General features: G+C 43.9%; 1 protein-coding gene across 1 annotated transcript in view; it reads right to left on the reverse strand.

The window, feature by feature from the left end:
• Window positions 1-13311, reverse strand: part of RNF19A (ring finger protein 19A, RBR E3 ubiquitin protein ligase) — a 55829-nt gene extending 42518 nt beyond the window's left edge. Inside the window, exons 1-2 of the mRNA XM_084307000.1 lie at window positions 13189-13311; window positions 10557-10717 (exon numbers count right to left, since the gene is read on the reverse strand). The gene's annotated coding sequence lies outside the window, so the exon portion shown is untranslated. The remainder of the gene's footprint in view (window positions 1-10556; window positions 10718-13188) is intronic.
• Window positions 13312-14935: the final 1624 nt, after the last annotated feature.

Genomic DNA, 14935 nt, shown 5'->3' on the forward strand with positions numbered 1-14935 from the left:
TTTTCATCTGTGTGTACACAGAAGCTTATTTGTAGATTTGCTATCTGCACACATCCTAATTAAGCAGCCTCCACCAGTAAAATCTGTTACGTTTTAATTGTATTCCTTAAATAACATCCCGGTCAAGAAGAGCACAAGAACAGATGTTACCTGGTCTATTTTTGGGACACTCCAGGTAAGCAGTCATTGAAAAAGAAAAGACGCTGTCCTACAGCATTACTGCAGAAATATTTAGCTGTAGACTCTTCCCAACAAGAGCCCATCTTCAAAGAGAACTTATCTTTTTACATCACCATAATAAAGATATGCAGCAGATGAGAATAAATCCAATCTTTTCCAGCACTCATTTAGACATCCCACACTACTTCTTTTCCTGCAAAAGACCCAAGATGAAAATCCCTGTAGACACGGGTAGAAAAAAAAATACCAAGGTAAGGTATGTTTGGTTTTTATTCGTTTAAGAAAGGAAAGTGAAGTTATTTCGCTTTTGAAGGAAGTTCTTTGAAGTCGGGAGCTTCACTGTTTATTTGAAACCATTTATTTCCTCCTGCAGTTCCAAAGAAAATAGTTACGCAAATACATTAGAGGAAGCAGGTGTATAATCTCATTTAAAAGCTATTTAAATCTGTTACAAAGGAACCTTATTTCAGCACAGGAGATCTTTCAAACATTTCCTTAAGTTACTTGCTAGGATGTAGAATTGAATACTTGCCTTACTACTTTACAAAAGGAAAGCAGCCATAGAGTATTCCACAGAACTAGCAAGCCCTGCTCTGTGACCCAGAACGGGAACTACAATGGCCAAATTGCCAGGAAAACGCCAGCGTCACCTCAGGTTGCGGATATACGAAGACAATTCTGAATATCACAATTCAATGGTAAAGTACCTAGAGACACGACAGTTAAAAAATCAATCAAACTTTATGCAAGGCTGCAGCAATTCAACAGAACTCTGGCTGACACTACGCCATTTGTTTTCATTGTTCCCTCAGTTTTGGTTCAGATTTGTTTTCTTCTAAGTCAGTTACTTCAAGTTACAGTAATATCTGGAGTTATTAAAGACTAATTAAGAGCTGTGTAACTTTAAGAAAGGTATTTCTGCAGCAGGAAAAAAATACTTGAACAAAAAACTCTACTAACGTGCAGAGTTCGGCAGCTTGCAGATTTTTATATTTTAACAGGATTTCCTCCAAAAATTAAGTTTCTTTTAATAGAAGTTCCTCCAACAACTCAGTGTGTACAGACACAGGGCTGACAAGTGCTACAGGACTAGAGATGGGAAGTTTCTTCCATGCACTTTAATATATCGTGTCCTAAAGGGATCCACCTCTTCCTAGGTCCCTAGAAAGATGCTCTGGCATAGAGAGGCTGTAACCTCAGAAAGCTTCACAATGTCATTCGTGACTCCTACAGACGAAGCCCCTACCGAAGTAGCTTAAAAACTGAATTAGGACAGGTAGTTGTCCACTCTGCCTCTGCTGTGCGTTAACCCAGCCCACAGCAGATACCCAGAACACTAAAGACACCTCGCCCCCTTCAGAGCAAAGCTCAATGTTCTGTATAAGCTGCCTAAAAGACAGCTTTAAACTAAATTCCCAGATCTGAGCCGAAGCAGGGGTATGCATTTCATCATATTGATGGCCATAAGTAAGTAAATTCCAAGAAGAGGACAGCAATAAATAGGAGGTGGCAACAGGTTTAACGTTTTAAACCACTGAGGCTGTTTGCTAAATTAATAGCGTCCTTGTGACCAGCACCTAAGCTTCTAAATTATCAAGCTATGCTATTTTTTGGGATTAACTCCCCCTAATCAACAGTTTCTTAGACCTTACTCGGCAGGCCAGACGCGAGCAGCACATAAAAAAAGAGTAGAGCAGTCCTACATACACAGCAGCAGGCTTAAAGCAAGGATGGATATAGCACCTCCTGGTTAAACAGCAGATGTTCTGGGGGAGGAGAATGTAAGCAGACAGTCAGATTAAGGCAAAATGGAAAAATATAACCATGCTACTGAAAACACAAACCAAAGTAATACGCAGTTGAATGCATTGTGCCTCGCCTCGTTTTTACGGTTTAGTATGTCATTTATCTCAAAAAATGATGATTTCTTGTTAAAATAAAGGGCAGTTAGTCTATTATAACATCTGCCTGACGTTTCCCATTGTTACATCCCATTTCCAAATCTGCTTGAAGTCTTCTCAAGCAAAATGGGCTGAAAAGTTACACACCAAGATCTTCAGTGGTTGTTTAACCAAGCTGCTTATGCCAACTCAAAAAATCCAAGACTGATGAAGAAAGTCATCCTAGGAATGAAAATAAATCCAAAACTTGAAGTATTTCCTCTAGAAAGGTTTAGCACCAGCTTGCTTTGAGACTGGGACGTGAATTCTGACCTGCGTATCTAGGACATACATTTTATCAGCCCTGTAGCAATGTCAATATTGTCATTCTTACAAGTTTTTGGGAACCAGAGAGGAATGCAGAGTTTCCAACAAACAGCATGTGTTTTGGCTGCAAAAAGATCTGTCCTGAACTTGATCCAGGCTTGAACTGGGCAGGATCTTCCTTTCATTTCCAGATGCCCAATATATAAGCCAAAGTACCCCAAAATAAAGCTAAGAGGTTGCCTTACCCTTTCCAAGATCACACTACAAAGTAATGGCACTGCAAGACCCTATAACTGAATTTGGAGGGGACAGGATTAAATTTGTGAGAAAGGGAAGAAAAAGAGTAGATGAAAGCAAGAGTGGATGTAGTCCAAGCTTCCCTCGTCAGTCCTGAGGACTGAGAACCTGATTTAAGATTAGCCCTGCTTCGAGCAGGGGCTGGACTGGATGCGCTCCAAAGCTCCCGCTCAACCCAAATCAAGCTTGGACTTGGACACAGGGCTTGGGTGACGGAATATAAATGTCATCAGAGCCTGCTGCAGAAAAATAAAAGAAAAATGGGAATCACAGAGTGAGGAGTTGTTCAGAGAAGTAATCTGGGAACTCGTAGCACAAGTAATTGAGACAATACATCTCCTGAAAAAAAAAAACAGCGAGGCAGGGGAACTGACTGATCACAAACACTAGAGGAAAATGAGCTAACAAGGACAGGGCCCTGATAACACAGAGACCCTACAAAGAGCAGCAGAACTGGGAGAGCTGACAGGGAGCGCTGCCAACCAGCAGGAGAGAAAGACATCAAATTAGGTATTGAAAGGGTATGAATTTAAATTGGCTAAGAATCTTCTTAACAAAGATCATAACTGACTAAATAAGAATAGGATTTGGATACAACACTTAAGCAGGCAGAAAGCAAAAGGTACACTGCTGGTGACAAGAAAAAAAAAAAAAGCAGCAGCAGAGGAGGCTTGTGCTGTCAAAGCATGCCTTCCTCCACAGCTTGTCCTCCAGAGCCTGAAGAGATCCATAAAACCCTCTGCATAAGCACATGGATCATACTGTCTCGGGCTGATCCCTGTAAAGCATGACAGAGTATTATTAGACACCACAAGCTCAAATAGCAGAGGTCTGCCTAGCGAGTAGGTTCCAAACCTGCTAGTAGGATTGCAATCATTATTTTTAACAGCTGGGAAACAGCACACAAACTGCACGAGAAATAATAGCAGGGATTAAATCCGCTTGCTCGGTGCAGTTTGGAAATGAATTATGAGGGCTTTAACGCGTGGCTTTTACCTCTTTCGTCCCTGTAGAAGAATCTTTGCCAGATTCATTATTGCCAGGTCACTATTCCATATTTTGCTTGTCCTTACTGACTGATCATGCCTCTTATCTTACAAAAAAGAGAAGAATACTGAATATAATGCTGCACTGCAAAAAGGAACTGATTTCCTGTTAGGGCACTGCAGCCCACCAATATGTTAATATTGCTGAAATAGTAAAATACCATATTCAGCCCTCTGAAGCAGCATGGGTTTCCCTGTTAACAGATATGATATTAAAGCAGATGATTAAGGGTGGAACTGGGTGCCTGATCTGAGATATCCTAGAACGTAATTCCTTTCAGACTGTTAAACATCAAATTCTGTGTCCAAGGATCTCTGCAGTATCGAGGGGGCACACATGCAAAAAAAAATCCACAAGAAATACCACTAAACGTTGACCTATGAGAAAACAGATCACATCAACTGTAAAGTAGGGAAAGGATGGGATATAATATGCACAGCCATTATTCACATGCCTTAACCGGGGAAGATGAAAATAATTTCAATCTTCTGGTTTATTTGCGTTACATCTCCCAACTCAAGGAAAACAACTGCCCAGGAGATGAGGTTTACTGCTGCCCAACCTAGACTGACTATCCAGCAGACAGAAAGTGTCTCTGGGGGGAAAAGAGAAACCAAAAAGCCACAGCATAACTGAGAACTACAATTTGATAAGGGTAGGCATAAAAGTTGATCAAGCTATGGCTGCTTCTTCAACCTTAGTTCTGGTATTTCTCAACTTTGGAGAATTCGCCCTGAAACCTTAACATGACAAACTACATGCAATGGGCAGAATCGATTTCACTTTGCTGACATGTGCAATCCTTTACCATTACTAAAAGAGGGCAAAGAGGAGCAATCTAATCACTGCAGAAGCCGTACCCACCTGTTTCTAGTATTTCTAGTGCACTCATAATCATGGTTTCTGAGCAATGAAGTTAAACTACCTCATCCGGAAGGCACTCCCCCTGTCTTCATCACCCCAAAAATACTGGGTTTTTGCATTCTACACACTAATAAAAGCTGAGCCATCCTGCACCCACTAAATACACTATTTTGCAGAACACCCATTGAAGAACTTAAAACTACATTAGGAATATACATTTAGACAATACTTAAGGTTTTATTTCATCACCAAATATTCCAAAACCACTCACATACTGGTTACTACCTTGTCTGCAGTAATACTGTAGAACCAAGGCACACACTTCTGCAAGTTCAACTTTAAAGGTGCGTAGTTCTAAATTCAAAGGAGCTATTTATTTTATTTATTTATTTTTTACAGAGCGCTTGGAACCTGTATCACTTAAAAAAAAAAAAAAAAAGGAGATAAAAGCATCAATCTACTTTCCATAAACTGTTGCATTTTTGTTCGCTATATTGCCAACTGGAAGCTCCCTCCTTTTCAAGTTCTGATTTGTCCCTCTTGTGAATGATTTCTAGCACAATAAAGCCAGTCATTCTCTGCCTGCTCCTACTGCAGTGCGTTTTCCTGGAGTTCAGAACAGCAATCATATCAAAATACATGTTCCCTGTTATTTACTTTCAACCACCAGAGGTGAACAAAAGCACATTTACATTAGGTTAAAGAGGATCTGCTCCACAAACGCAGCATATTGTGGCTTCGTATTAATCGTGCACGTATCATTTTCAGTATTATGGCTTTGAAAAGACACAGTGCAAATATTCCCAGTTTGATAATTTCCAAGTCGCAGTTTCAATCTGAATTATTTATTACCCTTAAAAAAAAGAAAGGTAATATTGAGATAATATTGATACCTTTGAAATAACAAAAAGGATATGGATTAATTACACTGCCCTAAAAAAAAATAGATCACGCCTTAGAAACAAAACAGAGGGAAAAGCTACAACGAAAAGAAAAACTGTGTCACTGCTCATGCTTCACCCAAACAACACTTCTTAGTCTAGATCTAGCCACAAGATTATGTTGATTAGGGCAGAGTGTAGGAGGTGGGAAGAAACCATTTTCACTGCTTACTCTGAGAGTCGCAATACTGCTGGGCAGGACTTCACCGGGTGCTTTTATTTCTTAAACTGTGCCCCCAGTAAGCAACACCTCCTCGTGAAGCTTCAATTCAACAGCAAGAGATAAGGTTATGATGTGCCAGATGAACTTAGCTACTAACTACATTAACACTGAAAACAGGGGAGCTTGTTCTTCCTTTTCCAGACATGCAGGCAGCATGTAATCCCAATCATCTGAATTCCTGCAAGGCAGGATCCTTCTCTTTGTTTATCCTTGTTCTCTTTTCTTTAGTTAGTTAATCCATTGCCTAATTTATCATGGAATCATCTTTAATTGTTAATAATGGAAAGACTCGGGACTCCTCTGCTGGGCTTACACAGCTCTCTTCTATTCTTACCCTAGCTGAATTTCTGCCTGGTGTCAGGTCACAGAAAGCAAAGCCTACTTTTCTGCAACTACCCACCACAGACAAAGTCCAAACAAAAGTGTACGGCCACTTAAAGGGGAAAAAAACACAGCAAACAGGAACGGGAAGAATGAAAGGGGAAAAGTAATTATTCAGGTAGGAACTGAAGGAGGAAAATACTTTTGATTACTAGACACAAAAACAAACTCCAAATGGAGGTGGTTTAAAACTATGGTGTTGCAAAATTAAGAGAACAGAGTAAGCACAATATCTTTGCAGATTTCTTCTCTATGCTGTCCCACACAGACCACAGAATCTTACACAGCAGGAAAGCAATAGTCTGGCTTCACAGGCTACAAGCACTGACGATCCCCTTGCTTAAAAAGGACCTCGAAGTTTGATACCTCCATCTCTGACCCTGAGTAAAAGGGCTCCTGGTCTCCCAAGATGTGTTTTTAGCAGCGTCATAGAAAAGCAAAGCTTGACACCTTTCTTTGAAGATACAGAATGAAATCAAACCAAACTATTAGATACAGCTTTACAGGTAAAATGAAACTGAAAAGGAAACTGCTTTTCTTGTGAAACTGCAGCAAGGTCTTCGATTCAGCAAAAAGAGTTTAAGACTTTAATCTGTTTATTTTTTTGACTTAAAATAGAAGAATGTAAAGTAAGAACACCGTAAGGATGTACAACAGAAATCTTTGTGAGAAAAATTGTTTTTCTAGTAACACAGCCTAAGAAGAAGCCCTTAACCTTGACTGTGCTTCATTTGGAAGACATTTCTTTGCATTAATCACCTTATTAAATTGCCCGCCATGGAAACTTGAAAGGTAGGCCCAAATTAAGATACTTCCCAACCGCTGCCCAGATGGAAAAGTTTCTCAGTAGGCTTCACTCCAACTCCCTTGCTAGTTGGGTGGTCTCACTACAGCCATTACTTATTCCCATCTGATTGTTCTTCCACTATTCAGTGTTTGAGGGACAGCTGGAAGCTCACAACATAAAGGATTTTGATACGTAGGGGGAAACACAAGAAGTATGCTGCAGCCACCACCCTCTGTCAGCATCTTCACTTCATACACAGCCCCCTTACAGATTTTCACTTAATACTTCAACAAAACATTTACTGTCAAGGTACAATTAAATCTCAAGATGAGAAAAAGCTGCAGCACGGAATCTGGACTGAGCATATGGCGCCAATTTCCAGGTCATGAGAAGCCCAAAGCAATGGCAGAAAAGCAGTCATCAGCTATCTAACCTAGACTAGAATAAAAGCCTTTTACTTCCTAAAAAAAATATATATATATATATATATATATATATATATATATATATATATGTATATAAATATTACTTCCTGAGACTGATTTCTGAACGATGATACTGCAGAAATTCTGCCAAAATATCCCTCCCCTTGACCAGTTTCGCTGAAATATCCAGTCAGTTCTGCGTACTATGTGCTTCCAGCAAAGGAAATGGCCAGCTGGCCATTCAGCTGGACATTCAGGCATATCATCACCAAGTCTTTTCCCCTGGAACACAGCCACTATGGTGCCAAGACTCTTAATTGCCTGAGAGCAGACAGCTAACAAAGTGAATTTATGTATATGAACACATTTATATATGTATGTATAGACACGCACGTATAAATACGTATAAAATGAAAACAAGGTGCAGCAGCACTGATGCTGTGATGCCCTCATGCCAAAAATGCCAGCCAGGTAGCACCAGAAAGCCCCCACGGCTCAGGCAGGATCTTCAGTCTCACCTCAGCCTCCACCACGCAGCAGATCCCTGAGGTGCAGGACCGCACAGCACTCCCTACAAACCCTTTCTGGAAAACATGCGAGGTAAATCTGTCTCAGCAGAAGCCTCTCTCCAAACAGTATAACTGGAACTCCTACAGATTAAGCGTGTTCAGATAAAAATAGAGCTTGATTAACTTGACGTGGCTTGCACAGTTTGATTTTCTGTGAGAAACCCGAACGTTAAGCGACAAACTTCAAATTGATATTTTTGTTTACTGAGAATATGCAGCATCGATGAATCTCAATGAGAACAAAGCAACGTAATTCTTATGGCAGACAGCGTGTCCAGAGCCATTCCTCTTGCTGAAGCAGCTCTTTATTCAATAAATGGAAAAACTGAAGGGGACAGCCAGGGGCTCCAATTTAGAATAAGAGCTCTAATCTGCCTTATGGGAGCAGCTACAGGACCTATGGAAAAATGTTTGTTTAACAGTAATTTATCTCAACTATAAATGGAAACAGAACTGACATAGTTCCACAACGACAGTTTGTGTTGAACAATAACAGGATACTTGCATTAGCAGAGCGGTGCTTCACTTAGGAAGCACACACACAAAAAAAAGAAAAACAAGTGACTATACCAAATTAAACTGGTACAAACATTTCTTTCAGCAAGATACCTTTCAAATGCCTTCACAGAATCATACAACAGCTTGGGTTGGAAGGGACCTTAAAGATCATCTAATTCCAGCCCCCTGCCCTGGGCAGGGACACCTCCCACCAGCCCAGGTTGCCCAAAGCCCCATCCAGCCTGGCCTTGAGCACCTCCAGGGATGGGGCAGCCACAGCTTCTCTGGGCAGCCTGTGCCAGGGCCTCATCACCCTCACAGTGAAGAATTTATTCCTAATACGTAACTTAAATCTGCTTTATTCCTACCATTCCCCCTTGTCCTATCCCTACACCCCCTGACACAGAGTCCCTCCCCAGCTGTCCTGCAGCCCCCTTTAGGCACTGGCAGGCCGCTGTAAGCTCTGCCCGGGGCCTTCTCTTCTCCAGGCCAAACACCCCCAGCTCCCTCAGCCTGTCTGCTGGAGAGGGGCTCCAGTGGTGCTCTACCACCTTGCTGAAGACATCATTAGAAGATACGCTGGCCTCTAAAGAAAGGAAGTTTTAATGCCTGAGGAAACACCTGTGTATATATAACTTTTTTTTTTTTTTTTTTTAAAAGCTCATTTCATTAGATCTCTTTGCTTGGTTGCTTTAGGTTAAAGCAACCCTTAGGTCAGCTTTCCAGTCTGGTGTAATATACCTAAAAGTGCAAAGGAACCTGCTAGAAACTCATCCTTCAGAAAAAAAATATTCTTCTCTAGCTATGCTCACCTCGTAAAGGCAATTGTGGCTGCAGTGCTTAGACTACCTGTTCAGCAAGATGCTAGGAGTCATCCAGCAGATGGCTGACTTCAATCCACAGGTTAAGAGTGGAAAGCCTATTGTAATTCTTACACTGCAAAAGAGTACTATAAGCACTCCTACCTTTTTTTTCATTCTGTGGATAAACCTCCAGGTAGGGTTAAATCTTCTTGTAGAAGAACTTCCACAAAAGTCAAGCAGAACAGAGTCAAAGCCCTCCTTGCTTGTCTTAATGAGGAAAGAGCGAGTGATACCACAAATGACATCTCACTGCTCAGCTGTGGGGCTTTCTTCTTCTCTCAACTCCATCTTTCAAGAATTCAAACTAATATAAGTCATGCATACAATAAAAACCATGTTGTTAAGGCCTGTAATATCCAGTCCCACATAACATTTACAGTTCTTTTTAGATATCACTGCCATGTTTTGGATCCTTGAGTCAGTACACTGAGCCCACTGCACAAAGGGAAGCGAGCCACACATGCCAGGGAAGGCCCAGCAATCAAAACCAAGGTGAAACAGCTCTGCAGTGCCTGAAAACTGCCAGAAACATACATGAAACAACCAGAGATCACTGAAGGAAGAAGACTAAGCCTTCTTAGGACTCAGATGATGAAAGTCTCTTCCACTGATCTTATCAACTAAAGAAAATATCTTTACGAGGAAGCCTTGGATAAGAAGGTGAGAGTCAGTTTCTCAGAAGTTTGGAATGAATCTGTCAATTGATAAGTATCAGCAGTAGACCTGAGACCAAATAAGTTAGAAAACACTGAAAATAAATAAGAGTGACTGAAAGAATCTTCTGAAATAACCTTTTAATGAAAAGGTACGAGGAAGAGACTGAAATTCTGCTCTGAACAGAAAGAAAACACATGGAAGTCTGGTTGGGGCTGGATTCCTTAGTTCAAGCTGAAGTCATTTATTTGGAGTTTTCTTTCTTCCTGAGGTAGAGCACAGAATATCTGAAATCTAAGCTATCTACAACACAAAAAAGTTTCAGTTTTCTTTAAGATTATTTCACCAAAGATAAACTACTATGAATCAACTGACATTAGGGTAGATCGTGGATAAAACTTCCACTTCAAAGAATCAAAAATGAAAGGAAGTCCCCTCTTGTGAAATCTCAGGAACATTTAAAAAAAAACAAAAACAAAAACAATTTCCTAGGAACTGACAGAGCCTCCTTCACATTCATGGGAAAAGAAAAAAAAAAAAAAAAAAAAGTACATCGCTGAAATCAAAGGCCAACACTATTAAAAACAACCATTTCTCTAAGGCTCAACGCAACATTTTACCTTCTTGGTAGAAGTCTACGTCCTGGTGCAATTCAGACGCATCTAGCAACTTTAGATCCAACACCATTCTCACCGTATCTTGAAGCCGAGTTACGTGCACCACTTCTTTCAGCTACACTTCTTCCATCAGTTAATGCAGAGGTGACAACGGAAACTTAGGTCTAAGACAAATGCAAAGAGAGAGAAAAAAAAAAGTGACATTAACTTTCTTGTGGATAAGCCAGCGTTAAAATGACTATTTTTATTAGTCCTTCCTAGAGCATTTGCTGACCCTACGAATCCGACTGACTCACAACTCAGCTACATGCCAGAAATCACACTAAGAAATGGAAAACCTACAACACATATCCATCAATTTGTTCCAGTCAGGTATTAAAATTTCTCCCACTAAGCTGGTATGCAGCGTTTAGGTACAATTCAGAAAACAAATCACAAAGCTAATTACGGATGTCTGACCATGGGCCAGAGTAAACTGACCCCATAATAGAGACCACAAGCTTGGCCACAAGCCATCAGACTGTGGCACAGCACAGCGTAGCTGCAGTTCAGAGTTCAAAGACCTTTCTTAGCACTTCCAGGATTCAGAAGTCCTTTGAAAAGATTCAGGCATCCCACTGGAAAGGAAGAAAAGGTATCCTTGTGAAGAATCTTTTTAATGAGACCGCGTGAAGATCAAAAAAGCCCAAGTAAACAGGGGAAAAAATAAAAAAGGGAAGGTTAGGAAGAATCACCTACCCACCTGACAAACTGAGAGTCTCAAGTTTTTGCCATGTTAAATAGTAAAACGCAGTTAATGAATAATTTAAAGAAGAGAAAAATTTGCCCATTTTCCATCAGAAGGCTCTGCCCAACTGACAAAAGAATTCAAGGACTTGTGCTCTTTCACAAGTTGAAAATATCCACACAAAACAAGTTGTCCCAACATGTATATTAATACTAACTTGGAATCCCAGGACTAAGGGAGCTTTAATGATTCATTTACTAAGGCAGAGACAAGGATTTGTACACACTACGAAGGTAAACAAATACATCTATCAAGTGCCTTCCTTCCTCCTGAGCCTCAACAAGCGTAATTAAACACAATCTGATGACGGCTCTATGCAAGAACAGCATCGTTTGGCTGCTGGAACTAAGGGGAAGTGGATGGAAGAAAACCGCATATACACATTTCAATTCCCCCTCGTAGAAATTTATGATCTGATGTCCTCAAACTCAAAACGAGCTGACGGCGTGGAGACAAGAGGCAGAATTCAGCATCTGTAAAATGCTGAATTTCATAAAGCACTGCTGAAACTCTGGCACGGTTCAAAAAGCATGCATATGGGAGAGAGGTTTCCTGTAAACCTTTTAGTGAGCTGACCTGAAGAGCAGCATTATTGCCATTACGCCCAAAACTTTCATTTTCATTTTCTGGTCCAAACGGGTCTGGGCTCACGTGCAATTAAAACGAAGCGGTTTTGCAGCTTTCTGAAAGTTTCCAAGTGCAAGCAGAGCAACGTTTACAAGGGAAGTGATGCTAAAACTTCAGAAAGCAGTGAGTGCTGTTACACAACCAGTGCTTCTACGTAGGCAAGCGAATTCCCTGAAGCCGGCAGCTCCCCGTGCTCTGGACGTTGAACCGAAAGCCTCCTTTTTCCACCCAGCAACCCCACCACAGCATTTCAGCAGATAGGGGAATGCAGCCCTTGAGCTGACAAAAAACGAAACTCTTTTTCAAAAGAAAAAAAAAAAAGTTTGAAAAAAAAAAAAAACAGCTTTGAAGTAAAAATTACGAAAGCTGGTATTTGGAAGTGAGTTTCTGAGGCTGCTCTGCAGAAGTGAACGCTGCAAGCTCCATTTCCCAACCTGCCCTTTGCCTTTTCGAAAAAAAATAAATAATAAAAAAAAACCACTGCTGTCCTCGATGACAACCGAGATAAAGCCCTAATCGCTTCCAACGCCAGCTCCGGTATTTTATTTCTATTTTTTTGACCAGAACCGGGATTTGCTGTGCTCCTCGCAGGGAAACCCAGGCACGTTTCCAGCGAGCCTCCCCCGGGGGCAGGGAGGCCCCTTCCCCTGCTCTGTGCCCCCCTCCCCTCAGCCTTCCCGTTCACTGTGGGGCACCAGGAGCCCCCCCACACCCTCCTGCAGCCCTTCCCAGAGTCGTTCCCCATTTTTCCCCGTTTTTCGCCTTTTTTCCCCCATCCTCCCGCAGCACGCCGCGCTGCCGCAGGGGGACGGGGACCAGGAAAGCGCCCCCGCTGCCACCTCCCGCCCCCTCCCCGCACCTCCAGGGGGGCTGAACCGAGGTCCTGACACCCCCAACCCCCCCCATCTTCCTCCTCCTCCTCCTCTTCCTCCTCCTCGGGGCGGGACAGGCCCCTCGCCCCGCCCGGGGGGGAGACAATGGGCGCGATGACTTCACCCTCCAGCAATGCGAGGGGCAGCGCCCCCCTCTTCCAACCCTCCCCGGACCCCCCCGGACCCCCCCAGACCCCTCTCCTCCTCCCAGAGGCGGCTCCGCTCCACCTCCCCCCCCCCTTCCCTCATCGCCCCCCTCCGCCACGCTCAGGGCGGCGGCTGCCAGCCCCCGGCGGAGAACCGGGGGCGGAGGGGGGGGGGGGGGGGGCGCTTCCCCGCCGCCGTGTACCTGCGGGGCGGCGGCAGAAGAAGCCGGCCCGGCGCAGGGAGCCTCTCCCCGGGTCCGTGTCTCTGTGTGTGAGGGAGAGGAGGCGAGAGGAGAGAACGGGGCGGCGCTGCCGGGGCCGGCGCTGCCGGGGCCGGCCCTGCCCGCTGAGGGGAGGCGGCGCCGGGGCCGTCGGTTTCCGCGACGCGCTGAGCTCACGCGTATGGCGGCGGCGGCGCCGCCTCGGGGCGGGTCCCGCTCGCCACACAGTCGCCGCCCGCCTCTCGCTGGGGTGTTTATTCTTCCCCCCCCCCCCTCCCTGCCATGCCTTTATTTAATAAATTATTATTTAACGCCGTGTGGATTTGGTACTCCGTAATGGGTGAAGGTGGCCGGGGGAGAGCGACGTGTTGAGGCGTTGCGGTGGGGTCGGGCTGCTGAGGGGTGTGGGAATGAGCGAGCAGAGGTTTCGTGCCGTGGTGTGGCACTGAATCATAGGATCATTGGGGTTGGAAGAGACCTCCAAGATCACCTGGTCCAACCATCATGCTGCCACCAATGTCACCCACTGAACCATGTCCCCAAGCACCACGTCCAACCTCTCCTTGAGCACCCCCATGGACGGTGACTCCACCACCTCCCTGGGCAACCCATCCCAGTGCCTGGCTGCTCCTTCTGACAGAAATGTCTCCTCATTTGCAGCCTGAACCTCCCCTGGTACAACTTGAGGCCATTCCCTCTAGTCCTATCACTGGTTACCTGTGAGAAGAGGCTGACCCCCAGCTCCCCACACCTTCCTTTCAGGTAGTTGCAGAGAGCAATGAGGTCTCCCCTGAGCCTCCTGTTCCCCAGACCAACCACCCCCAGCTCCCTCAGCCGCTCCTCACAGGCCTTGTGCTCCAGGCCCTTCACCAGCTTCATAGCCCTGCTCTGGACATGCTCCAGGGCCTCGATGTCCTTCTTGTAATGAGGGGCCCAAAACTGAACACAGTACCTGAGGTGTGGCATCAGCAGAGCAGAGGAGAATGATCACCTCCCTGGTCCTGCTGGCTACGCTATTCCTGATACAAGCCAGGATGCCGCTGGCCTTCTTGGCCACCTGGGCACACTGCCACCCCATGATCAGGCCACTGGAAAGATAACCCGCCCCAAAATTTTGTCCAGGAGCCCCCCGGCTTTGATTGCATCACCCTGTTCTCCCTTTGCACAACTGCAGTCAGCCTCTGGCTTCTGGGTGCCAGGGCGAGAATAATCATAGATTATTATTATTATAAGGGTGCTTGCTGTGCTTGTCTGCCCCTCTCCTGGGTTCCTTTCTCCTCTTGCTGCTGACCTTCCCAACTTTTCTCACAGGACTCCCTATCTGCAATAATACCGTAGCTGTCTTTTTTGTTGACCTCCGTTTTGTTGACCTCCGCTTCAGGGCCAACTCCAAATCACTCTCCTCTGGCATGCTGTAAGAATTATTTGCATACGTAGTTATTACAGTGGTCTTAAATCTTGTGGCTTTTGTTTTCTCCAGTTAATCATTCATACTTTCTAATGTCAACTCTGATTTCTCCAGAACTGGAGTTTATCCCCTGGTCATAGATGAACAGTGGTGCTTCCATTATGCTGGTTTGAAACCTAAAAGCTTAACTCTGGAAATAGTTACTGATTATCCAACCTGCATTTAATGTGCAAATATTGTAAAATGAATAAAATGTGCCATGCTTTTCCTGTGGAATTTGCTGTGTGTGGTCTGCTAAAGGGTTGCACATATACTTAGCTT

This window comes from Netta rufina (assembly GCF_964035555.1).
Source record: "Netta rufina genome assembly, chromosome: 2".
Classification (NCBI taxonomy): domain Eukaryota; kingdom Metazoa; phylum Chordata; class Aves; order Anseriformes; family Anatidae; genus Netta; species Netta rufina.